General features: G+C 40.8%; 1 long non-coding RNA gene across 2 annotated transcripts in view; it reads right to left on the bottom strand.

Moving 5' to 3' along the window:
* Positions 1 to 20661, bottom strand: part of LOC134484004 (uncharacterized) — an 83226-nt gene extending 62565 nt beyond the window's left edge. For both annotated transcript variants that reach the window (XR_010061289.1, XR_010061290.1), the window contains exons 1-2: positions 20439 to 20661; positions 20152 to 20257 (exon numbers count right to left, since the gene is read on the bottom strand). This is a non-coding gene — a long non-coding RNA (uncharacterized LOC134484004). The remainder of the gene's footprint in view (positions 1 to 20151; positions 20258 to 20438) is intronic.
* Between the last annotated feature and the right edge of the window lie 5273 nt (positions 20662 to 25934).

Below are 25934 nucleotides of genomic sequence, written 5' to 3'. Positions count from 1 at the left end.
CTGCTATGAACATAGTGGACCATGTGTCTTTGTTGTATGTTGGAACATCTTTTGGGTGTATTCCCAGGAGTGGTATAGCTGGGTCCTCAGGTAGTACAATGTCCAATTTTCTGAGGAACCTCCAGTCTGATTTCCAGAGTGATTGTACCAGTCTGCAATCCCACCAACAATGGAGGAGTGTCCCTCTTTGTACACATCCTTACCAGCATCTGCCATCACCTGAGTTTTTGACATTAGCCATTCTGACTGGTTCACACAAGGTTGTTTTGATTTGCATTTCCCTGATGACAAAGGATGTTGAACAATTCTTTAGGTGCTTCTCAGCCATTCGATAGTCCTCAGTTTAGAATTCTTTGTTTAGCTCTGTACACTACTTCTGGATTGGGTCAAGCTGGATGATCATTTTGATGTGTTCTTGGATTCACTTTGTGATAACTTTATGGAATATTTTTACATCAATATTCATAGGGGAAATTGGTCTGAAGTTCTCTTTGTTGGGTCATTTTGTGGTTTAGGTATAAGCGTTATTGTGGCTTCATAGAAGGAATTGGGTAGTCTTTCTTCTGTTTCTATTTTGTGGAATAGTTTGGACAGTATTGGTATTAAATCTTCTATGAAGTTCTGATAGAATTCGCCACTAAACCCATCTGGTCCTGGCCTTTTTATCGATGGAATATTTTTAATGGCTGCTTCTATTTCTTTAGGAGTTATGGGACTATTTAGATGGTTTATCTGATCCTGATTTAAATTTCTTACCTGTTATCTAGAAAATTCTTCATTTCATCTAGTATTTCCACATTTGTTGAGTATAGGCTTTTGTGGTAGGATCTGTTGATTTTTTGAATTTCCTCAGTTTCTTTTGTTATGTTTCCCTTCTCATTTCTGATTTTGGTAATTTGGATACTCTCTCTGTGCCCTCTGGTTAGTCTGACTAAGGGTTTATCTATCTTGTTCATTTTCTCAAAGAACAAGCTCCTAGTTTTGTTGATTCATCATATAGTTCTCTTTGTTTCTTTACTTGGTTGATTTCAGCTCTGACTCTGAATTTATTTCCTGCCTTTGTACTCCTCTTGTGAGTATTTGTTTCTTTTTGTTCTAGTACCTTTAGGTGTGCTGTCAAGCTGCTAGTATATGCTCTCTATAGTTTCTTTTTGGAAGCAATCAAAGCTATGTGTTTGGGTATGTTGTGCCTTCATTTTAATTAAATTCTAAAAAGTCTTTAAATTTTTTAGTTATTTCTTCCTTGACCAAGTTATCACTGATTAGAGCATTGTTCAGTTTCCATGTGTATGTGGGCTTTCTGCCATTTTTATTGTAAGTGAAGACCAGCCTTAGTCTGCCGTGATCTGATGGAATACATGGGATTTTTTCAGTCTTCTTGTATCTGTTGAGGCCTACTTTGTGACTGATTATTTGGTCAATTTTGGGTAAGGTCCCAGAGGTGCTAAGAAGAAGGTATATACTTTTGTTTTAGGATGAAATTTTCTATAGATATCTATTAAATCCATTTGGTTCATAACTTCTGTTAGTTTCTCTGTCTCTCTGTTTAGTTTCTATTTCCATGATCTGTCCATTGCTGAGAGTGGGGTGTTGAAATCTCCCAATATTATTGTGTGAGGTGCAATATGTGCTTTGAGTTTAGTAATGAAAGAATAAAAAATGCAGCTAAGAAGTCAGAAGTTTAAAAAAGCCCCAAATAGGCAGCAGCTCTCTGCCCCCAGACCCGGTGAGAGAGAGACCCAACCGCCTGGTCAGGTGGGCACTCCTGAGGCTGCAGAGCGGAAGAGACCACCAACACTGCTCACCCCTGCCCACATCCCTGGCCCAAGAGGAAACTGTATAAGGCCTCTGGGCTCCCGTGGGGGAGGGCCCAGGAGCGGCAGGACCCCTGCCTGAGACACCGCAGGAACCTGAAAGAAACAGACCGGATAAACAGTTCTCTGCACCCAAATCCCGTGGGAGGGAGAGCTAAATCTTCAGAGAGGCAGACAAGCCTGGGAAACCAGAAGAGACTGCTCCCTGCACACACATCTCGGACGCCAGAGGAAAAAGCCAAAGACCATCTGGAACCCTGGTGCACTGAAGCTCCCGGAAGGGGCGGCACAGGTCTTCCTGGTTGCTGCCGCTGCAGAGAGCCCATGGGCAGCACCCCACGAGCGAACTTGAGCCTCAGGACCACAGGTAAGACCAAATTTTCTGCTGCAAGAAAGCTGCCTGGTGAACTCAAGACACAGGCCCACAGGAACAACTAAAGACCTGTAGAGAGGAAAAACTACACGCCCGAAAGCAGAACACTGTCCCCATAACTGACTGAAAGAGAGGAAAACAGGTCTTCAGCACTCCTGACACACAGGCTTATAGGACAGTCTAGCCACTGTCAGAAATAGCAGAACAAAGTAACACTAGAGATAATCTGATGGCGAGAGGCAAGCGCAGGAACCCAAGCAACAGAAACCAAGACTACATGGCACCATCGGAGCCCAATTCTCCCATCAAAACAAACATGGAATATCCAAACACACCAGAAAAGCAAGATCTAGTTTCAAAATCATTTTTGATCATGATGCTGGAGGACTTCAAGAAAGACATGAAGAACTCCCTTAGAGAACAAGTAGAAGCCTACAGAGAGGAATCACAAAAATGCCTGAAAGAAACACAAAAATCCCTGAAAGAATTCCAGGAAAACATAAATAAACAAGTAGAAGCCCATAGAGAGGAGACACAAAAATCCCTGAAAGAATTCCAGGAAAACACAATCAAACAGTTGAAGGAATTAAAAATGGAAATAGAAGCAATCAAGAAAGAACACATGGAAACAACCCTGGATATAGAAAACCAAAAGAAGAGACAAGGAGCTGTAGATACAAGCTTCACCAACAGAATACAAGAGATGGAAGAGAGAATCTCAGGAGCAGAAGATTCCATAGAAATCATTGACTCAACTGTCAAAGATAATGTAAAGCGGAAAAAGCTACTGGTCCAAAACATACAGGAAATCCAGGACTCAATGAGAAGATCAAACCTAAGGATAATAGGTATAGAAGAGAGTGAAGACTCCCAGCTCAAAGGAACAGTAAATATCTTCAACAAAATCATAGAAGAAAACTTCCCTAACCTAAAAAAAGAGATACCCATAGACATACAAGAAGCCTACAGAACTCCAAATAGATTGGACCAGAAAAGAAACACCTCCCGTCACATAATTGTCAAAACACCAAACGCACAAAATAAAGAAAGAATATTAAAAGCAGTAAGGGAAAAAGGTCAAGTAACATATAAAGGCAGACCTATCAGAATCACACCAGACTTCTCGCCAGAAACTATGAAGGCCAGAAGATCCTGGACTGATGTCATACAGACCCTAAGAGAACACAAATGCCAGCCCAGGTTACTGTATCCAGCAAAACTCTCAATTAACTTTGATGGAGAAACCAAGATATTCCATGACAAAACCAAATTTACACAATATCTTTCTACAAATCCAGCACTACAAAGGATAATAAATGGTAAAGCCCAACATAAGGAGGCAAGCTATACCCTAGAAGAAGCAAGAAACTAATCGTCTTGGCAACAAAACAAAGAGAATGAAAGCACACAAATATAACCTCACATCCAAATATGAATATAAAGGGAAACAATAATCACTATTCCTTAATATCTCTCAATATCAATGGCCTCAACTCCCCAATAAAAAGACATAGATTAACAAACTGGATATGCAACGAGGACCCTGCATTCTGCTGCCTACAGGAAACACACCTCAGAGACAAAGACAGACACTACCTCAGAGTGAAAGGCTGGAAAACAACTTTCCAAGCAAATGGTCAGAAGAAGCAAGCTGGAGTAGCCATTCTAATATCAAATAAAATCAATTTCCAACTAAAAGTCATCAAAAAAGATAAGGAAGGACACTTCATATTCATCAAAGGAAAAATCCACCAAGATGAACTCTCAATCCTAAATATCTATGCCCCAAATACAAGGGCACCTACATACGTAAAAGAAACCTTACTAAAGCTCAAAACACACATTGCACCTCACACAATAATAGTGGGAGATTTCAACACCCCACTCTCTTCAATGGACAGATCATGGAAACAGAAATTAAACAGTGATGTCGACAGACTAAGAGAAGTCATGAGCCAAATGGACTTAACGGATATTTATAGAACATTCTATCCTAAAGCAAAAGGATATACCTTCTTCTCAGCTCCTCATGGTACTTTCTCCAAAATTGACCATATAATTGGTCAAAAAACGGGCCTCACAGGTACAAAAAGATAGAAATAATCCCATGCGTGCTATCGGACCACCACGGCCTAAAACTGGTCTTCAATAACAATAAGGGAAGAATGCCCACATATACGTGGAAATTGAACAATGCTCTACTCAATGATAACATGGTCAAGGAAGAAATAAAGAAAGAAATTAAAAACTTTTTAGAATTTAATGAAAATGAAGGTACAACATACCCAAACTTATGGGACACAATGAAAGCTGTGCTAAGAGGAAAACTCATAGCGCTGAGTGCCTGCTGAAAGAAACAGGAAAGAGCATATGTCAGCAGCTTGACAGCACACCTAAAAGCTCTAGAACAAAAAGAAGCAAATACACCCAGGAGGAGTAGAAGGCAGGAAATAATCAAACTCAGAGCTGAAATCAACCAAGTAGAAACAAAAAGGACCATAGAAAGAATCAACAGAACCAAAATTTGGTTCTTTGAGAAAATCAACAAGATAGATAAACCCTTAGCCAGAGGACATAGAGAGTGTAGTCCACATTAACAAAATCAGAAAGAAAGAGATACAAAGCTACAGAATGAAAGAAAATTAAAAAAAATCATGAGATCGTACTACTAAAGCCTATATCCAACAAAACTTGAAAATCTACAGGAAATGGACAATTTCCTAGACAGATAGCAGGTACCGAACCATTTAAAGAACCCCATAACTCCTAAAGAAATAGAAGGAGTCATTAAAGGTCTCCCAACTAAAAAGAGCCCAGGTTCAGATGGGTTCGGTGCAGAATTCTATCAGACCTTCACAGAAGACCTGGATAGGAATCAATACTATCCAAAGTATTCCACAAAATTAAAACAATGGAGCACTACCGAATTCCTTCTATGAAGCCACAACTACTCTTTTACCTAAACCACACAAAGACCCTACAAAGAAAGAGAACTTCAGAACAAATTCCCTTATGAATATTGACGCAAATACTCAATAAAGTTCTGGCAAACCGAATCCAAGAGCACAGCAATACAATCATCCACCATGATCAAGTAGGCTTCATCCCAGGCATGCGGGGATAGTTTAATATACGGAAAACCATCATCGTGATCCATTATATAAACAAACTGAAAGAACAAAACCACATGATCATTTCATTAGATGCTGAGAAAGCATTTGACAAAATTCAACACCCCTTCATGATAAAAGTCCTGGAAAGAATAGGAATTCAAGGCCCATACCTAAACATAGTAAAAGCCATATACAGCAAACCAGTTGCTAACATTAAACTAAATGGAGAGAAACTTGAAGCAATCCCACTAAAATCAGGGACTAGACAAGGCTGCCCACTCTCTCCCTACTTATTCAATATAGTTCTTGAAGTTCTAGCCAGAGCAATCAGACAACAAAAGGAGATCAAGGGGAGAAAGATCGGAAAAGAAGAGGTCAAAATATCACTATTTGCAGATGACATGATAGTATATTTAAGTGATCCCAAAAGTTCCACCAGAGAACTACTAAAGCTGATAAACAACTTCAGCAAAGTGGCTGGGTATAAAATTAACTCAAATAAATCAGTTGCCTTCCTCTATACAAAAGAGAAACAAGCCGAGAAAGAAATTAGGGAACCGACACCCTTCATAATAGACCCAAATAATATAAAGTACCTCGGTGTGACTTTAACCAAGCAAGTAAAAGATCTGTACAATAAGAACTTCAAGACACTGAGGAAAGAAATTGAAGAAGACCTCAGAAGATGTAAAGATCTCCCATGCTCATGGATTGGCAGGATTAATATAGTAAAAATGGCCATTTTACCAAAAGCAATCTACAGATTCAATGCAATCCCCATCAAAATACCAATCCAATTCTTCAAAGAGTTAGACAGAACAATTTGCAAATTCATCTGGAATAACAAAAAACCCAGGATAGCTAAAGCTATCCTCAACAATAAAAGGACTTCAGGGGGAATCACTATCCCTGAACTCAAGCAGTATTACAGAGCAACAGTGATAAAAACTGCATGGTATTGGTACAGAGACAGACAGATAGACCAATGGAATAGAATTGAAGACCCAGAAATGAACCCACACACCTATGGTCACTTGATTTTTGACAAAGGAGCCAAAACCATCCAATGGAAAAAGATAGCATTTTCAGCAAATGGTGCTGGTTCAACTGGAGGGCAACATGTAGAAGAATGCAGATCGATCCATGCTTATCACCCTGTACAAAGCTTAAGTCCAAGTGGATCAAGGACCTCCACATCAAACCAGACACACTCAAACTAATAGAAGAAAAACTAGGGAAGCATCTGGAACACATAGGCACTGGAAAAAATTTCCTGAACAAAACACCAATGGCTTATGCTCTAAGATCAAGAATCGACAAATGGGATCTCATAAAACTGCAAAGCTTCTGTAAGGCAAAGGACACTGTGGTTAGGACAAAACGGCAACCAACAGATTGGGAAAAGATCTTTACCAATCCTACAACAGATAGAGGCCTTATATCCAAAATATACAAAGAACTCAAGAAGTTAGACCGCAGGGAAACAAATAACCCTATTAAAAAATGGGGTTCAGAGCTAAACAAAGAATTCACAGCTGAGGAATGCCGAATGGCTGAGAAACACCTAAAGAAATGTTCAACATCTTTAGTCATAAAGGAAATGCAAATCAAAACAACCCTGAGATTTCACCTCACACCAGTGAGAATGGGTAAGATCAAAAACTCAGGTGACAGCAGATGCTGGCGAGGATGTGGAGAAAGAGGAACACTCCTCCATTGTTGGTGGGATTGCAGACTGGTAAAACCATTCTGGAAATCAGTCTGGAGGTTCCTCAGAAAATTGGACATTGAACTGCCTGAGGATCCAGCTATACCTCTCTTGGGCATATACCCACAAGATGCCCCAACATACAACAAAGACACATGCTCCACTATGTTCATCGCAGCCTTATTTATAATAGCCAGAAAATGGAAAGAACCCAGATGCCCTTCAACAGAGGAATGGATACAGAAAATGTGGTACATCTACACAATGGAATATTACTCAGCTATCAAAAACAACGAGTTTATGAAATTCGTAGGCAAATGGTTGGAACTGGAAAATATCATTCTGAGTGAGCTAACCCAATCACAGAAAGACATACATGGTATGCACTCATTGATTAGTGGCTATTAGCCCAAATGCTTGAATTACCCTAGATCCCTAGAACAAACGAAACTCAAGACAGATGATCAAAATGTGAATGCTTCACTCCTTCTTTAAAAGGGGAACAAGAATACCCTTGGCAGGGAAGAGAGAGGCAAAGATAAAAACAGAGACTGAAGGAACACCCATTCAGAGCCTGCCCCACATGTGGCCCATACATGTACAGCCACCCAATTAGACAAGATGGATGAAGCAAAGAAGTGCAGACCGACAGGAGCCGGATGTAGATCGCTCCTGAGAGACACAGCCAGAATACAGCAAATACAGAGGCGAATGTCAGCAGCAAACCACTGAACTGAGAATAGGTCCCCTATTGAAGGAATCAGAGAAAGAACTGGAAGAGCTTGAAGGGGCTCGAGACCCCAAAAGTACAACAATGCCAAGCAACCAGAGCTTCCAGGGACTAAGCCACTACCTAAAGACTATACATGGACTGACCCTGGATTCTGACCCCATAGGTAGCAATGAATATCCTAGTAAGAGCACCAGTGGAAGGGGAAGCCCTGGGTCCTGCTAATACTGAACCCCCAGTGAACTAGTCTATGGGGGGAGGGCGGCAATGGGGGGAGGGTTGGGAGGGGAACATCCATAAGGAAGGGGAGTGCGGAGGGGGATGTTTGCCCGGAAACCGGGAAAGGGAATAACACTCGAAATGTATATAAGAAATACTCAAGTTAATAAAAAAAAAAAAGCCTCAAATACCTCAAATTCCAGACCCTGCCCTCTACCTGCACTTGCTGACCATAAAGTTAGATTAAAATCTTAGAGAATAATCTTGAGAAACAGGAAGCTCCTCCCAGGAACTGATGGACCATAATGTTTAACAATCTTGAGAAACAGGAAGCTCCTCCTTGTGATTTTTCATTAGTATTCTCGGCAATTTCCAATGACACCATCCCTGCCCCCCCGGGTCGTGGTTTCTTCCTTTAAATACCCTTTCTCCCAGCCTTTCAGGGTCGAACTCCACTGCCCCTGCATGGGATACGAGTCTCGACCCCAGTGCACTGGTTCCTATCAATAAACCTCATGTTTATTACAGCAAGGACGGTCTCACGTGAGTTCTTGGGGGGGTCACATCATCCCAAGACTTGAGTGAGAGTCTCCCTGCTCTGGGGGTCTTTCATTTTGGGGCTCCTCCGGGATCAGCAACCACCCTTGTCTCCGAAGACCCACTTGGAGTTGAAATAGCATCTGTGTCTTTGTCCGTGTCCTTGTGTTTTGTGCCGGCTAAACTCTGGGTCTGTATTTGCTACTCTGGGTCTGTATTTGCTACTCTGGGTCTGTATTTGCTCGAGAGTTCTGGAGTTCTGGTTTTGCAGTCGCTCTGGTCTCGGGCTGAGAAGGGAGGCTCGTGTCTCAGGAGAGATGCTAGTGTGAGCAGTAGACGTGCCAGGGGCTCACTGATTGTGCTGCCCTGGGAGACGTCCCAGGAGGTCTGGGGGAACCCCAGGGACGCCTGGGAGATTCCCGTCTGGGTTCCGGTGAGGATTCGGTGATTCTCCTGGACTGGAGAAGAGACCCGCCCTCCCAGCCGTCTGGGTGCCAGTGAGGATTCGGTGATTCTCCTGGATTGGAAAAGAGACCTGTCCTCCCAGCTGTCTGTATTTCTAGAGTAGTCTTTGTCTGTGTGTTTTAGGTCTTTGTTTTGTGTTACTTGTGACTTTGACGATGGGACTCCTGAGTTTGACTTTAGACCACTGGATTGCTAGAGCACACAATTTGTACCTCGGCAGACTTTTGCTCCTTGGAGTGGCCAGCGTTTGATATTGGCTGGCCTCCACAAGGCACCTTTGACGTAACCATTATTTTTGATCTGCTGTCATTCATCTGTCTGTGATTGAGAAGGAAGAGTGATGTGGAATCCGCTCTCCTTCATCTGTTGTTGTAAGCTCCCTTCTAAATTAGTTCAGTTTTGTGGTGATCTCACGGCAGCCACTTGTTTTTTTGTTTTTGTGCGCACTTCTATTTTTTGTCTGTTAATCTTTTGATTGTCTTTCTGTGTGACTGAATGCTATTTGTCCTGTTCAGCGGACCTCAATTTTCTGGACTCTTGTTTTCTCGCCATCCCACTTGGAATGCTTGTTAGTAGCTGTTACAGGAAATACAGAATCCTACTAGAGGCCAGAAAAAAATGTTCCAGACAGGGATGGAAGGCCCTCACTTCTGCCTGTTGACTTCAATATGCCTGAAGGTAGGGAGCTCCAGGTCTAACGCCAGACTCCAATGGTGGATCTCTGAGGGGCTGAAAAAACGCCCCACCAATTTGGCTAAAGTAAGGAAAAGATATGAAGAAAAAGTTGCAGAAACTTGAAGAGTTAAGCTAAGTCACTGAGAGAGTTATTGTAAGTTGCAGAGAAAATAAGGTTGATGTGTGGTTCAGGGTCTGTGCACAAAAGTGGACAGCACCTAATAGCTGTAGAAGAAGATGCAGACAGAGAGACTGAAGAAAGAAAGAAGGAAAGAAAGAGGATAAAAAGAGCAGAAAGCTATGGAAGAAAAGAGACAAAAAAGAAGAGGAAGCTAGAGAGCTAAAGAGAGATAAAAGACAAGAGAGGAACATATACTGACCACAGTAGTTAGGGAACCTAGGAAGACAGTACCTGCAACAGAAGAGAATTCCTGGCTAAAGATCAGTATGTCTAATGCAAAGAAAAAGGACACTGGGTAAGGGACTGCCCCAGAGAGAACAAGAGGGGCCACTGGAGAGCCTCTCGGTCCAGAGTGCTGGCTATGCGCAGAGATAGAAGGGAAGCCCCCCCCAGTTGTTTTGTGGATACAGGGACCGAATGCTCTGTGCTCCTATGCCCTAGTGGGCCAGTATCCAAAGACCTTGGGTACAGGGGGCTACTGGCAACAAACAATACTTATGGACTGCCCGAAGAACAGTGGACCTTGGCGTGGGCCAGGTAACCCACTAGTTTATGGTCATCCCTGACTGCCCCTATCCCTTGCTCATGAGAAATTTGCTCTCCAAAATGGCTTTTGTGGGCTGAAATGGCTTGGTGAGGCCATGTGTATGCATATCTGCAGACTGTATGTGGATCTTAAGACCTGTCTCAGTGCACCAGTACCTGATGCTGGGAGATGTGAGATATGTGGCTTAGTGCTGTTCTGCCTGGAACACACCGTTCCTGCCATCTGGACACTAACAATTATCACCCAATCCAGGACTTAAACTGTGGTAGAGTGGCTGATGTTTTGCCTTTGAGTAAAATGTCCCAGAGGATGGGACCACTGGTCAGCTGCCATGGACTAGATTCTCCACCTGTTGGGGGCAATCTGGTCACCTTGCTGCCCAATCCGAACCTGGAGCCACCACAGCACGAGTGTCAAGCACTGGCAGAAGCCCATGGGTGGAGGGAAGACCTCTGTGACTGGCTGATTGACCCCTGCTGAAAGTCGAGGCTACCTTGTCCACGGATGGGAACAGTTCTCTTCATGAAGGTCAGAGATAAGTGCATGCTGCCATGAAGGACAACACAAATGTCATCTGGAATGGACAAACCTACCCCCCAGCACATCAGCGCCACAGATGCCTTTACCATCTCTTGGATGCCCTGGTGAAACCAACAACTGTGAGTACTATTCATTGCTCAGGATATCAGGAGGGAAGAGATTCAGTGGCATGGGGCAATAACGAAGCAGATCACATGACTCGAAAAATGGCTATGCAGGAGCCTATCCTGGTTACAGGCCTGCAGGAGACAGCCACTGAGAACTAGGATCGGACTAAGGGATGACCTCACTTAGAAAAGGCCCAAATTGCTTAAAAGATAAAGGACAATAGCACACTTGAGGGGAAAGCTATACTCCCCAGAGAACAAAGAAAAGACTCACTTTGCCAAATACAGAAATGGACTCATTTAGGAGATAAGAAGTTTGTCCAAGTAGTTAAGGTGTATGTAATAGACTTTAAGATTTTAGCCAGAGAGGCAGTAAAAAATATAAGGTATGTCAGTAAGTGAATGCTTAACAAGCAAACGGGGCAAAGAGACCTAGAGAGTTTAGTGAGAAGTCGAAGTGAACTTCACTGAGATAAAACCAGGATAATATGATCACAAGTGTCTCCTAGTGCTTGTAGATACCTTTCCAGGAATAGATAAAAGCTTTCCTCACCAAGCAAGAGACGGCCTCCATAGTCATCAAGATGATACTGGAAGAAATCTTCCCCCAGTCTGGAGTGCCCAAGGTAATCTGGTCAGACAACGGCCCTACTTTAGTTGCCAAGGTAAGCCAGGGTGTGGCCAAATATTTAGAGGTTGATTGGGAATTACGTTGTATTTACAGACCTCAAAGTTCAGGACAGGTAGAGTAAATAAATAAATCTTTAAAAGAGACCCTGACTAAATTGACCAGGGAGACTGGCGCAGACTGGGTGGCACTCCTTCCCTCTTGCTCTCTTCAGAGCAAGAAATACCCCTTCCAGATTCAGCCTTACCCCCTTTAAGATATTATATGGGGCCTCAGCTCCTCTGACTGTATTAGATGATGTTACTGAACCAACATGTCATAGTAATAATGATTTGTATGCCAGGCTAAAAGACCTACAGGTGATACAGAAAGAAATCTGCTCACAGCTGGCAGCAGCCTATGTCCCAGGGACCCCCGAGACATCTCATCAGTTCCAGGTCGGAGACTGCAGCTACATACAACAACACGGAGCCCAGACACTCGAGCCTCGCTGGAAAGGACTGTACCTGGTGCTGCTGACCATCCTGACAGCCATCAAGTCTCAGCCTTCACCAGCCGAGTACTAGCTGTTGGGGCTGAGAGCTGGGACCTAGAGGGACACTCAGATCTTCAAAAAGCTCCCTAGACTTGCACATCAGATAAGTGGATACATTAGAGACATGACTGGCAGGTTGCTATAATGTTCACTTGAGGAGTGTGCTTTAGAAACATGAATTTCATGTTTGCCCTGGGTTACCCTCGGGATAGGTATGGGGATAGGCTTGATTTCTATTGCAAATGATGTAACATTGCATATGTTAGTACTCCTAACACTTCTTGGGACTGTGCCTCAGGGATCACAACCTGTATAAGTTTAGAAGTTCTAAAAGACAGCCATGACCTTGGTGTATAGGTTCAGATAGTGTCCAGATTGGAATCCTGATGCTAAAGACTTAGTAAGACACAAAAGAGAGTTGAGAATTACTTAAGGCTATCTAGGTGCTGCAAGGGCAGCACAAGGACATCTGCTGTTGCCCTGCAATGCAAGGCTTATAGAGAATTCAGAACTGCCATTGACTCAGATATAAAAAGAGTGAAAAGACTATTTAGCTGACCTCCAAGAACACCTAACCTCTCTCTCAGAGGTAGTCCTTCAGAATAGGAGAAGATTAGACCTGATATTCCTTAAAGAAGGAGTCTGTGTGCTACACTGAAAGAAGAATGTTGCTTCTATGCAGACCATTCAGGAGTAATTAAAGACTCCATGAATAAACTTAGAGAAAGGTTAGACAAAAGACAAAGAGACAGAGAAGCGCATCAGGGATGGTTCGAGAGCTGGTTTAGTAGATCTCCTTGGATGACTACTCTGATATCTTCTCTTATGGGATCCTTCTTAGTTTTGCTTCTGCTTCTGATTATAGGTCCATGTGTGTTAAAGAAACTAGTTGCCTTCATTAGAGAAAGAGTGAGTACATACAGTTCAGATTTTGATGTTATGCCAACAGTATCATGCTTTAGGAGGACAAAAAAGTCAATATTATAAAGATACTAAAATTTAGTTCTATGATCAGAACTAGCCACTAGAAGAAGTAGGGAATGAAAGAATAAAAAATGCAGCTAAGAAGTCAGAAGTTTAAAAAAGCCCCAAATACCTCAAATTCCAGACACTGCCCTCTACCTGTACTAGCTGACCATGAAGTTAGATTAAAATCTTAGAGAATAATCTTGAGAAACAGGAAGCTCCTCCTTGTGATTTTTCATTAGTATTCTCCACACTTTCCAATGATACCATCCCTGCCCCCTCAGGTCGTGGTTTCTCCCTTTATATACCCTTTCTCCGAGCCTTTCGGGGTCGAACTCCACTGCCCCTGCGTGGGATACGAGTCTCGACGCCAGTGCACGGGTTTTTATTACAGCAAGGATGGTCTCACGTGAGTTCTTGGGGGGTTGCATCATCCCGAGACTTGAGTGAGGGTCTCCCTGCTCTGGAGGTCTTTCAGTAAGGTTTATTTTATGAAAATATGTGCCCCAAAAGAGAAACAAGCCAAGAAAGAAATTAGGGAAAAGACACCCTTCATAATAGACCCAAACAATATAAAGTACCTCGGTGTGACTTTAACCAAGCATGTAAAAGATCTGTACAATAAGAACTTCAAGACTCTGAAGAAAGAAATTGAAGAAGACCTCAGAAGATGGAAAGATCTCCCATGCTCATGGATTGGCAGGATTAACATAGTAAAAATGGCCATTCTACCAAAGGCAATCTACAGATTCAATGCAATCCCCATCAAAATACCAATCCAATTCTTCAAAGACTTAGAACAATTTGCAAATTCATCTGGAATAACAAAAAACCCAGGATAGCTAAAACTATTCTCAACAATAAAAGGACTTCAGGGGGAATCACTATCCCTGAACTCAAGCAATATTAGAGAGCAATAGTGATAAAAACTGCATGGTATTGGTACAGAGACAGACAGATAGACCAATGGAACAGAATCGAAGACCCAGAAATGAACCCACACACCTATGGGCACTTGATTTTTGACAAAGGAGCCAAAACCATTCAATGGAAAAAAGATAGCATTTTCAGCAAATGGTGCTGGTTCAACTGGAGGGCAACATGTAGAAGAATGCAGATCGATCCATGCTTATCACCCTGTACAAAGCTTAAGTCCAAGTGGATCAAGGACCTCCACATCAAACCAGATACACTCAAACTAATAGAAGAAAAACTAGGGCAGCATCTCGAACACATGGGCACTGGAAATAATTTCCTGAACAAAACACCAATGGCTTATGCTCTAAGATCAAGAATCGACAAATGGGATCTCATAAAACTGCAAAGCTTCTGTAAGGCAAAGGACACTGTGCTTAGGACAAAATGGCAACCAACAGATTGGGAAAAGATCTTTACCAATCCTACAACAGATAGAGGCCTTATATCCAAAATATACAAAGAACTCAAGAAGTTAGACCACAGGGAGACAAAGAACCCTATTAAAAATGGGGTGCAGAACTAAACAAAGAATTCACAGCTGAGGAATGCCGAATGGCTGAGAAACACCTAAAAAAATGTTCAACATCTTTAGTCATAAGGGAAATGCAAATCAAAACAACCCTGAGATTTCACCTCACACCAGTGAGAATGGCTAAGATCAAAAACTCAGGTGACAACAAATGCTGGCGAGGATGTGGAGAAAGAGGAACACTCTTCCATTGTTGGTGGGATTGCAGACTGGTAAAACCATTCTGGAAATCAGTCTGGAGGTTCCTCAGAAAATTGGACATTGAACTACCTGAGGATCCAGCTATACCTCTCTTGGGCATATACCCACAAGGTGCCCCAACACATAAAAAAAGACACGTGCTCCGCTATGTTCATAGCAGCCTTATTTATAATAGCCAGAAGCTGGAAAGAACCCAGATGCCCTTCAACAGAGGAATGGATACAGAAAATGTGGTACATCTACACAATGGAATATTACTCAGCTATCAAAATCAATGCCTTTATGAAATTCATAGGCAAATGGTTGGAACTGGAAAATATCATCCTGAGTGAGGTAACCCAATCACAGAAAAACACACATGGTATACACTCATTGATAAGTGGCTATTAGCCCAAATGCTTGAATTACCCTAGATGCATAGAACACATGAACCTCAAGAGGGATGATCAAAATGTGAATGCTTCACTCCTTCTTTAAAATGGGGAACAAGAATACCCTTGGCAGGGAATAGAGAAGCAAAGATTAAAACAGACACAGAAGGTACACCCATTCAGAGCCTGACCACATGTGGCCCTTACATTTACGGCCACCCAATTAGACAAGATGGATGAAGCAAAGAAGTGCAGACCGACAGGAGCCGGATGTAGATCTCTCCTGAGAGACACAGCCAGAATACAGCAAATACAGAGGCGAATGCCAGCATCAAACCACTGAACTGAGAATAGGACCCCCGTTGAAGGAAACAGAGAAAGAACTGGAAGAGCTTGAAGGGGCTCGAGACCCCATATGTACAACAATGCCAAGCAACCAGAGCTTCCAGGGACTAAGCCACTACCTAAAGACTATACATGGACTGACCCTGGACTCTGACCTCATAGGTAGCAATGAATATCCTAGTAAGAGCACCAGTGGAAGGGGAAGCCCTGGGTCCTGCTAAGACTGAACCCCCAGTGAACTAGATTGTTGGGGGGAGGTCGGCAATGGGGGGAGGGTGGTTAGGGGAACACTCATAAAGAAGGGGAGGGGGAGGGATTAGGGGGATGTTTGCCCGGAAACCGGGAAAGGGAATAACATTCGAAATGTAAATAAGAAATACTCAAGTTAATAAAAAATAATAATAATAATAAAAAAGAAAATATGTGCCCTTGTATTTGGAGCAGATATTCAGAATTCAGATTTTTCCTATGATGAATATGTCTTTCCTTATCTTTTTTGATAACTTTTGGTTGAAAGTCGATTTTATTCGAGATTAGAATGGCTACACCAGTAACTTTCTTTGGACCATTTGTTTGGAAATTTGTTTTACAGCCTTTAACTCTAAGGTAGTCGCTGAAACACTGAGGTATGTTTCCTATATGCAGCCAACTGCTGGGTCCTTTATATCTATCCAATCTGTTAGTCTATGTCTTTTTGGGAGGAATTGATTCCATTAATGTTGAGAGATATGAGACTAATGATTGTTGTTTCTTGTTATTTTTGTTGTTAGAGGTGGAATTATGTTTGTGTGGCTCTCTTCTTTTGGGTTAGTTGAAATTAGATTACACCATGCTTTCATTAGGGCAACGTTTCCCTCCTTGTTTTGGAGTTTTCCATCTATTATCCTCTGTAGGACTGGATTTGTGAAAATATATTATGTAAATTTGGTTTGGTAATAGAATATCTTGTTTTCTCCATCTATGTTAATTGAGAGTTTTGCTGGATATAGTAGCATGGGTTGGCATTTGTGTTCTCTTAGGTCTGTATGACATCTGCCCAGGATCTTCTGGCTTTTATAATCTCTGGTGAGAAATCTGGTGTAATTTTGATAGGTCTGCCTTTATATGTTACTTGACAATTTTCTGTTACTGCTTTCTTTGTTTTGTGCATTTGGTATTTTGAGTATAATGTGACAGGAGGAATTTCTTTTCTAGTCCAATCTATTTGGGGTTCTGTAGGCTTCTTGTATGTTTATGGTCATTGCTTTCTTTACGTTAGGAAAGTTTTCTTCTATAATTTTGATGAATATATTCCCTGGCCCCTTAAGTTTGGAATCTTCACTCTCTTCTATACCTATTATCCTTATGTTTGATCTTCTCATTGTGTACTGCATTTCCTGGATGTTTTTGATTAGGAGTTTTTTGTGCTTTGTCATTTCTTTGATGGTTGTGTCAATATTTTCTATGGTATTTTATGCCCCTGAGATTCTCTCTTCTATCTCTTGTGTTCTGTTTGTACTGCTTGCATCTATGACTCCTGATCTCTACCTTAGGTTATGTATCTCCAGGGCTCTTTCCCTTTGTGATTTCTTTTTTTTTAATATTTATTTATTTATTATGTATACATCATACAACTTTCTGTCTGTTTGTGTGCTTGCAGGCCAGAAGATCACCCCACATCTCATTATAGATGGTTGTGAGTCACTATGTGGTTGCTGGGAATTGAACTCGGGACCTTTGGAAGAGCAGTCAGTGCTCTTAACCGCTGAGCCATCTCTCCAGCCCCCTTTGTGATTTCTTTCTATTTGTTTCTATTGTTTCTATTTTCATCTTTAGATCCTGGATGTTTTTGTTCAATTCCTTCACCTGCTTGGTTGAGTTTTCCTGTAATTGTTTAAGGATTTTTTTGTATTTCCATTTTAAGGGCTTCTACCTGTTTACCTGTGTTGTCCTGTATTTCTTCAAGGGAGTTATTTATGTCCTTTTTAAAGCCCCCTAAAATTATCATGAGTTGTGATTTTTAAATCAAAATCTTGCTCTTTCAGTGTGTTTCTGTATCCATGGCTTGCTGTGGTGTGGGAAATGGGTTCTGATAATGCAAAGTGGCCTTGTTTTCTGCTGCTTAAGTTCTTGTCCTTGCCTCTCCCCCGTCTACTTATTTCTGGTGTTAGCTGATCTTGTTGTCTCTGCCAGTGTCTTAAAGCTCCTATAAGCCTTTGTGTCAGCACTCCTGGAGACCAGCTTTCTCCCAGCAGGATCTGGGTGCAGAGAGCTGTGTCCCAGGATAAGCTCAGGGCTCAGGCTGAAACCAGAAGAATCCTATTTGAGACTGCTTCTCTCGTTTCCTGTTTCCAGAAGGTTCCAGGCAGGTTGCTCTTGCCCCAGGAATGTGCACAGAAGTGATGGTCTCACGTGTGCTCTCAGGATTGTCCCCACTTCTGAGAATCTAGCTCTTTACCCATGTGATCTGGGTGCAGAGAACTGTGTCCCAGAATCAGATCTGGATGCCCAGTATCTTTAAGTGAATTATGGTGTTGGATGTATGGATACATGCTTATACTTCCAATCTTAGGTGGCTGAGGCAGGAGGATTGTAAGTTATGGCTGTCCTGGGCTATATAACAGGACTCCGACTCAAACAAATAAAAAGGTGATTTAGCTGTGATACACGGATACCTTGTACTACTACTCATAAACAAAATACATACCCTCTCCCCACAACTATTATGTACAGCTTAAGTGAGTCTCAGAGGGCTTGTACTGAGTGAAAAGACTGATGTTAGGTTAAAAATCAAGTGTTCCACTTGGGTCACATTTTTCGAATACTGCAATTACAGTAGCAAGAGAGTTTCCTAAATTGTAGGAGTGGAGAAGGGAGGTGATTGTGCTTGCAATGGACAGCAAGAGGGACTCTGATGGATTTTTTTCTTTAAAAAGTGAGGACATTTAGTTTCTTTACATGCTCTCAATTTGTAACTTTATAGGTAACTAATTTATCTTTTACCCTAAATCAGTTATAGTGTGGAAAGAACACATAAATATTTGAGATGTTCTATAATTTATTTAAGTAATTTACTAAAATTAAACTCTTATCTTTTCAAAGAAGATGCTCACTCCTATTCTTTAGTTAATGTTACCTAATATTTAGGTAATGTCTGCATGTGACAAAATGTATCAAACACTAAACATTTATAAGCATGCACATTTTGTAGCTCCAGTGATGAAAAATAAAAAAATAAAGGGTAAAGACATTTGAAAGGGCAGGTATAGTATTTTAAAGTTCCCTATAGAGGGTAGCTCATGCTCCTTGCTTTGTTGAAAGCATTGGAGGCCGACCAATCCATAGCCTAACTCTGTCCCCAAAGTCCAAAGTTTTGAAGGTTATGGGCTAGCAGTGCTACATTTTTTGGCTTCTAAACACTAATATTTTCCTTGGGGAGTGCTATTGAGTACTTTATTTAGGTAGACAGGTTTTCATGTATCCTGGTTGGCCCGGAACTTGCTTTGCCCTGCTGTTTCTACTTTCCAGGGGTATTTCTAAGATTCTAGACATGAAAACATTTTATGCAGTGCTGGGGTTCAAATGTGGGGTTTCATACATGCTAGGCTAAGTACATATGCTGCCACTACTGATATGTTTTATTAGAGTGTTTGGCCATTCTGAAGGACTTTAAATTGCTTAATATAGGGTAGTGTATAAGAAACACCACTAGAAGGTAGGTGTCCTAAAAGTGACCTGCTATTTGTTGGGATGATACTGATGACCCCATATCTTTCATTCTGTAGGTTCTACAGCCCATATCCTGAAGCAGTGATCCTGTCAGAACACACATAGAAACATTCAACACTGAGGGCTGAGCAAGTGGTTTGGTAGGTAAGAGCATTTGCTCTACTTACATAAGGATCTGAATTTAAATCCCCAGCACCCACAAGCAGCATGCCAGTAACCTAGCATTGTGGACTAGGGGCAGGCAAATCCCAGACACTGCCTGGCTGAATTGGCTCTGACCTATTCATGAGTGGACATGGGCACATGCACCTGCATATTCACATAAGTGCAACCTCCCTACGCAAGAAATGTCCAACCCTTTTCATCCTTGGTCTGTGAGATAAAGCACCCAGAGAAAGGCTGTCTTCAGTACTCTATGCTAGCTCAGTCTTAATCCTCCCTTGTCTGCTAGACATTGGATTTTCTTGTCTGACTCCCAGCACTGTAGGACCCATTAATTCCTGCTTCTTGTATATCCCTGTTTCTTCCTTTTTCCATACCTCCCCCTCCTCCTTCCCCTGCCCCTTTTCCCTCCCATTCCTTCCTTCCTTCCTTGCTCCATGAGAGATTCTCAGGGGCACATAATTTTCATATCAGATTGATTTTATTTTCATCAGCGTCAATGCACTGTGTAGTAACTAGTCGATCTACACAATTTGACATCATTCAGCTGCCAGACCTTCGAACAGATTTCTAGGTCTTTGGTGACATGCTGATGCTATTGGCTTTCCTGGTCACTAGTCTAAACACTGGAGTTCTCTGCACTGCTCTGTTCTGGTTCCCTTTTAGTGCTAGTGATAATCTCATCCATGAGATGGTGGTAGTGATGGGATAGTGCTTACCCTTGGCCTTTTTTGTCTTTTTTGTAGGTGGTACGGTATGCTCCAAAGCCTTATTTTTGGGGATTCTTGGCAGGGTTTTCTTGACCTTCTTGGTTGTCTTCTGCACCTGGAAGTTCAACAGAGTAAATGTCATATGAGTCTTTAAAAAGCTAGAATATGTGAAGGGGACTCTAGGAGAAGGGCTATGTGCTGAAAAAGGGGTAAATCCCAGGCCAAGAAAAGGTTAGGAGTGCTGGGGGAGGGGAAATCACCAGAGAAAGGACGATGCTTAGCTTGAGGCTTATTACCTTCCTAGTACATTTGGAACCAGGCTGAGGCCTCTTCTTGCTTCTAGTTCTGATTTTGGATTGATGGCAAGTCTTAGTTTTCTTGGATTTCGCACTTGTAGTTGATGGTTCGACATCTGGTGTAGTATTGTGTGATTTCTTGGTTACTTTCGTCATGTTGAAGGCTAGGGTATTCTGGTCCAGAGCTCTCAGAGTCACAGTCCTATGAACCCACCCTTAACAACGGGAGGCCACGCCTCTGAGTCCTGATTGGTCAGCAAGACCCTTCTCAGCTGTTAGTGGAGAAGGAGCTGCTTTGACATCACAAAGCACATTGCTACCTGGTGGGAGCAGGAACTTGGGTAGAGATCACTCTGGTTTGGAGGAGGGGATGCTGTGAACGCAATAGTGTCTGGATAGAGACCTGAGGCTTTACTTGAACATCTCCTATAGACTCATGCCACCCTATTTTCTATTCCCATCTTTAGTTGTTATAGAACTTTATGTGGCAGAGGATTTGCCCCCTGTGAACACTTCTTGTAATGCCCCCTCCCCAACATTTTTTGGTTCATTCTCTCATGTCTCCTCCTTAGTTATTAACAGCTAGCTAGACTTTTGGCATATTATACCTTCCAAATTTAATTCCATATCCTTCCAAAATTATTGAACTGTCAGTGTATATGTGAATCACTGCAGAAATGGAAACAAAAGAATGTATTCATGAATGAATATCATCCGAACTGGTGAATTTGGCATTTAAACTTGACATTTTATTTACATGGTGTGATGGATAGTTTTTAAAAATAATTTTATTTATTTACATGTCAAATATTGTCCCTCTCCCGTTCCCCCTGTTGCAGAGGTCCTGACCCAATTCCTCCTCCCCTTTGCCTCTCAGAGGGTGCCCTGCTTGGCCATCCCATTTCTTTGAACACTTCCTTAGGTACTTCTCACCCATTTGATATTTGACAGCTGAGAATTCTTTGTTTAGCTCTGTACCCCATTTATAATAGGGTTATTTGATTCTCTGAAGTCTAACTTCTTGAGTTCTTCCTATATATTGGATATTAGTCCTCTATCAGATGTAGGATTGGTAAAGATCTTTTCCCAATCTGTTGGATGCTATTTTCTCCTAATGACAGTGTCCTTTGCTTTACTGAAGCTTTGCAATTTTGAGGTTCCATTTGTTGATTCTTGATCTTAGAGCATAAGCCACTGGTGTTCAGTTCAAGAAAATTTCCCCAGTGCCAATGTGTTCAAGGCTCTTCCCCACTTTACTTTCTAAAAGTTTGAGTGTATGTGGTTTGATGTGGAGGTCTGTGATTCACTTGGACTTGAGTTTTGTACAGGGTGATAAGAATGAATCGATTTGCCTTCTTCTACATGCTGACCTCCAGTTGAACCAGCCCCATTTTTGAAAATGCTGTCTTTTTTCCACTGGATGGTTTTAGCTCCTTTGTCAAAGATAAATTGACCATAGGTGTATGACTTTGTTTATTGGTCTTTAATTCTATTCCATTGATCTACCTGCCTGTCTCTATACCAATACCATACAGTTTTTATCACCATTACTCTATAATACTGCTTGAAGTTAGGGATGGTGATTCCCCCAGAAGTTCTTTTATTGTTGAGGATACTTTTTGATATTCTGGGTTTTTTCTTATTCCAAATGAATTTGCAAATTGCTCTAACTCTATGAAGAATTGAGTTGGAATTTTGATGGGGATTGCATTGAATCTATAGATTGTTTTTGGCAAAATGACATTTTTTACTATGTTAATCTAGCTAATCCGTAAGCATGGGAGGTCTTTCCATCTTCTGACATCTTCAATTTCTTTCTTCAGAGACATGAAGTTCTCGTTATAGAGATATTTCACTTGCTTGCTTAGAGTCACACTGAAGTATTTCATGTTTTCTGTGACTATTGTTTAAGGTGTCATCTCCCTAATTTCTTTCTTGGCCTGTTTATCTTTTGAGTAGAGGAAGGCTATTGATTTGTTTGAGTTATTTTATACCAAGTCACTTTGCTGAAGTTGTTTATCAGGCTTAGTAGTTCTCTGGTGCAACTTTTGGGGTCACTTAAGTATGCTATCATATCATCTGCAAATAGTGATGTTTTGACTTCTTCCTCTCCAATTTGTATCCGTTTGATCTCCTTTTGTTGTCTGATTGCTCAAGCTAGGACTTTGAGTAGTATATTGAATTGGAAGGGAGAGAGTGGGCAGCCTTGTCTAGTCCCTGATTTTAGTGGTATTACTTGAAGTTTCTCTCCATTTAGTTTGATGTTAGCTATTGGTTTTCTGTATATTGCTTTTACTATGTTTATGTATGGGCCTTGAATTCCTGATAATTCCAAGTCTTTTAACATTAAGGTGTGTTGAATTTTGTCAAATGTTTTCTCAGCATCTAATGCGATGATCACACAGTTTTTTTCTTTGTATTTCTTTACATAGTGGGTTACATTGGTGGATTTCTGTATATTTAACCACCCCTGCATCCCTGGGATGAAGCCTACTTGATCACAATGGATGATCAGTTTGAGTATTTTTTGTTCATTTACCTGACAGATGAAGACAGACAGTCCAGATGATAAGGAACTCAAAAAAAAAACTTAACAACAAACAAACATACAAACAACAAATAAAACTAGAAACTCTGAACATCAGACCAACACAATTTAAAATTTGGTACATAATTTCAACATATACTTCAACTGACAGTAATATAAGGGAAAAAAGCACAGTATCATTAACCACTATGGACACATAGTTAAAACTTACACTCAAATTCCTTCTCAACCTAGTTAAAATCAATATTATAAAAAACAAATACTTGTGAGGAGATGACAGAAAACGAATTCTCACACAATGTTAGTAGGAATGTAAATTTGTACTACTAATGTGGAGAACAGTATGGAATGTCCCTAAGAGACTAAAAATAAATCTGCATATGATTCAACCATGATAGTTCTGAAGTGAAATAAAAATACAAATAAAAGCCTATCTGCACCTTTTTATGAAAACAGTATTTATAATGGAAAATATGTAAAAATCAAAATAGGTGCCCATTGACAGATGAAGAAAAGGAGGAAGTTATTAAGTTATGAGGAAGGATATTACATTTATTTGCAACGAATTGCCAATGAATCAAAGATATAATTATACATGAACACAAACTATCACAGATAGACAAGTTTTATACCTTTCTCACACATTAAAACTAAAAAAAGACAACATGAGTATACAAGTGTAATTAGTACAGACTGTTAAGGGTCTGGAGAATGGTGGCTAAATGGATAATGACTTTAATCTATGTATTCTGTGTTTGTGTATTAAAATGTAACACTAACCATGTTAATATATACTATTAAAATAAAAAAACCCAAATATATTTCATGGCTATAATGTACCTAGAATATGAAGCTATGTTTGGATGAGAATTTAGAGGTTCATTTTAGACTGCTTATCAGAGCAATGATATTATTAATGTAGTATTTCAGATCAGTTTGGCTACAATGTGCAAAAATAATTAGAAGTTCAAGTTCCTTCTTTGCAATTATAATTTAATTGATTTCCATTGATACAGCTGACACCATCTACTATAATTTATGCTGTGGATGAAAATATTGAACTTTACAGGCTCCAGATTTAGCCCTGGGAGGCCTATCATTTATTATGCTGTATGTCGAATTGAGGGTTATAAATACTGGATATATTCATACATCTTATCCCAGGCCAATATCCAACATGAGGCATGCCAAAGTGAAGGTACCATGTAAATTTTCTCAATTTAAAGTTAGTCACAGGATTCCTAAAACAAGAGAGACATCCTAATTCTTAGATGTTCTGACCCCATTGCTGATATGAGCCATAGACACATTACAGTAAAGGTTTATTCTTAATTTTTATTTATTTGTCTTTCATGTTGCTGAGTATGAAACTCTAGGCTTTGTGCATGCCAATTATGCTTACCACTAAGCCAGATGTTAAGTTGTAGAATGAAGTTTTAAATAAATTAAATGAGTAAATTCCATTTATTTTGTACAATAGTTGTCTCAACAAGGTAAGAACCACGCCAAGTAAACTGAGAAAGAAGCTATAGATAAAAGTCACCAATGAGCTAGTAGGTATTGTGAGTGCCAGATAAGTTCCCTATAGAAGCCATCATACAGGAGTCTTGGGAGCACACACAGGGCTAACTGTAATCAACCAGTTATGACTGAAACCTATTTAGTGATGGCACACTAGCATCAATGCTGGATATAGAAATAGAAGTCAGAGCTATCTTATAAGAACATTTAAAGCTAGCAATTAAGCAGGGAATGCAAATTATGATAAACAAGAGTCTTAATTTCAACCTATGTCTTATACCTCAGTTGCCTTTACTTATTCCAAGCCAATTCTTATAAAAAATTGAGAAATGAAAATCACCTAATAATTAGAGCATGCTGGTAGATATCTATAACTCCTGCATTGATAGGTATAGGTAGTAGTAATATTGTGGATTTGTGGTCAGCCTATGTTATATCTTCCAAAAAACTGAGTAAAATTAATTTTAGCTTTTAAATGTTGATTTGTGGGGCTGGGGATTTAGCTCAGTGGTAGAGCGCTTACCTAGGAAGCGCAAAGCCCTGGGTTCGGTCCCCAGCTCAAAAAAAAAATGTTGATTTGTTTTGTTTTTATGGGCACTAATGTCTACACACACACAAACGCACACACACACACACACACACATATATGTATATATATATTTCATGTGCTATGTGCTGGTGCCCTTGGAGGTCAGGAAAAGGGTGTCTAATTTCCTGGAATTGAAAGTATGGATGGTTTTGAACCACTATATAGGTTCTGGCAATCAAACCTACGTCCTCTGCAATAGTAACATATGGCTCTCCAATCTGGAAAAGTACATGCTAAAGAAATTATGAGAAACAGCCAAAGAAGCATAAGTCAATAAGCTGAAAAACTCAGGGTCTACCTGTGACTTTTCGGTTATCTTTACGTTTGAAACATTTCCATCATCCCTGTATGATCCTTGCCTGTGTCTATAAATTGCATTTCCAAGTTGAATTGTTATATGCTTTTGCTTACCTAGTTATTTTTAGTTTTAATATCCATTTTTCTCACTAAACATATTTATACATTTGCAAACCTCTTTCCTTTTGTGTTTGTGTATCTGCGCGCGTGCGTGCACGCATGAGTGCATGTGTGCGGGTATGTGTGTGTACGCTGTGCATGTGGTGTGGAGCATCTGTGGAGGTCAGCAGACAAGCTGAAGGAGTTCATCCCTCCTTTTACCATGTGGAACCTGAGGAAAGACTTGGCAAGAAGTGATTTTACCCACTGAAATGTCTATTCAGGCTTCAGTGCCTCCTGGTTTAATTAATGCCCCCTTCTTCTAAAACTTGCTGCTCAAGAGGCTGGGAGGGCACAATAACCATTTCACTGTTTACCTTTTGCTTCTTTAAATGATCACTATATTTTACTGACTCATATTGTTTGTGGCACATAATATCTG

The sequence above is a fragment of the Rattus norvegicus genome, chromosome X (genome assembly GCF_036323735.1).
Source record: "Rattus norvegicus strain BN/NHsdMcwi chromosome X, GRCr8, whole genome shotgun sequence".
Lineage (NCBI taxonomy): Eukaryota > Metazoa > Chordata > Mammalia > Rodentia > Muridae > Rattus > Rattus norvegicus.
The sequence above is the reverse complement of the archived record's forward strand: the minus strand, read 5'-3'. Positions and strand labels throughout refer to the sequence as shown.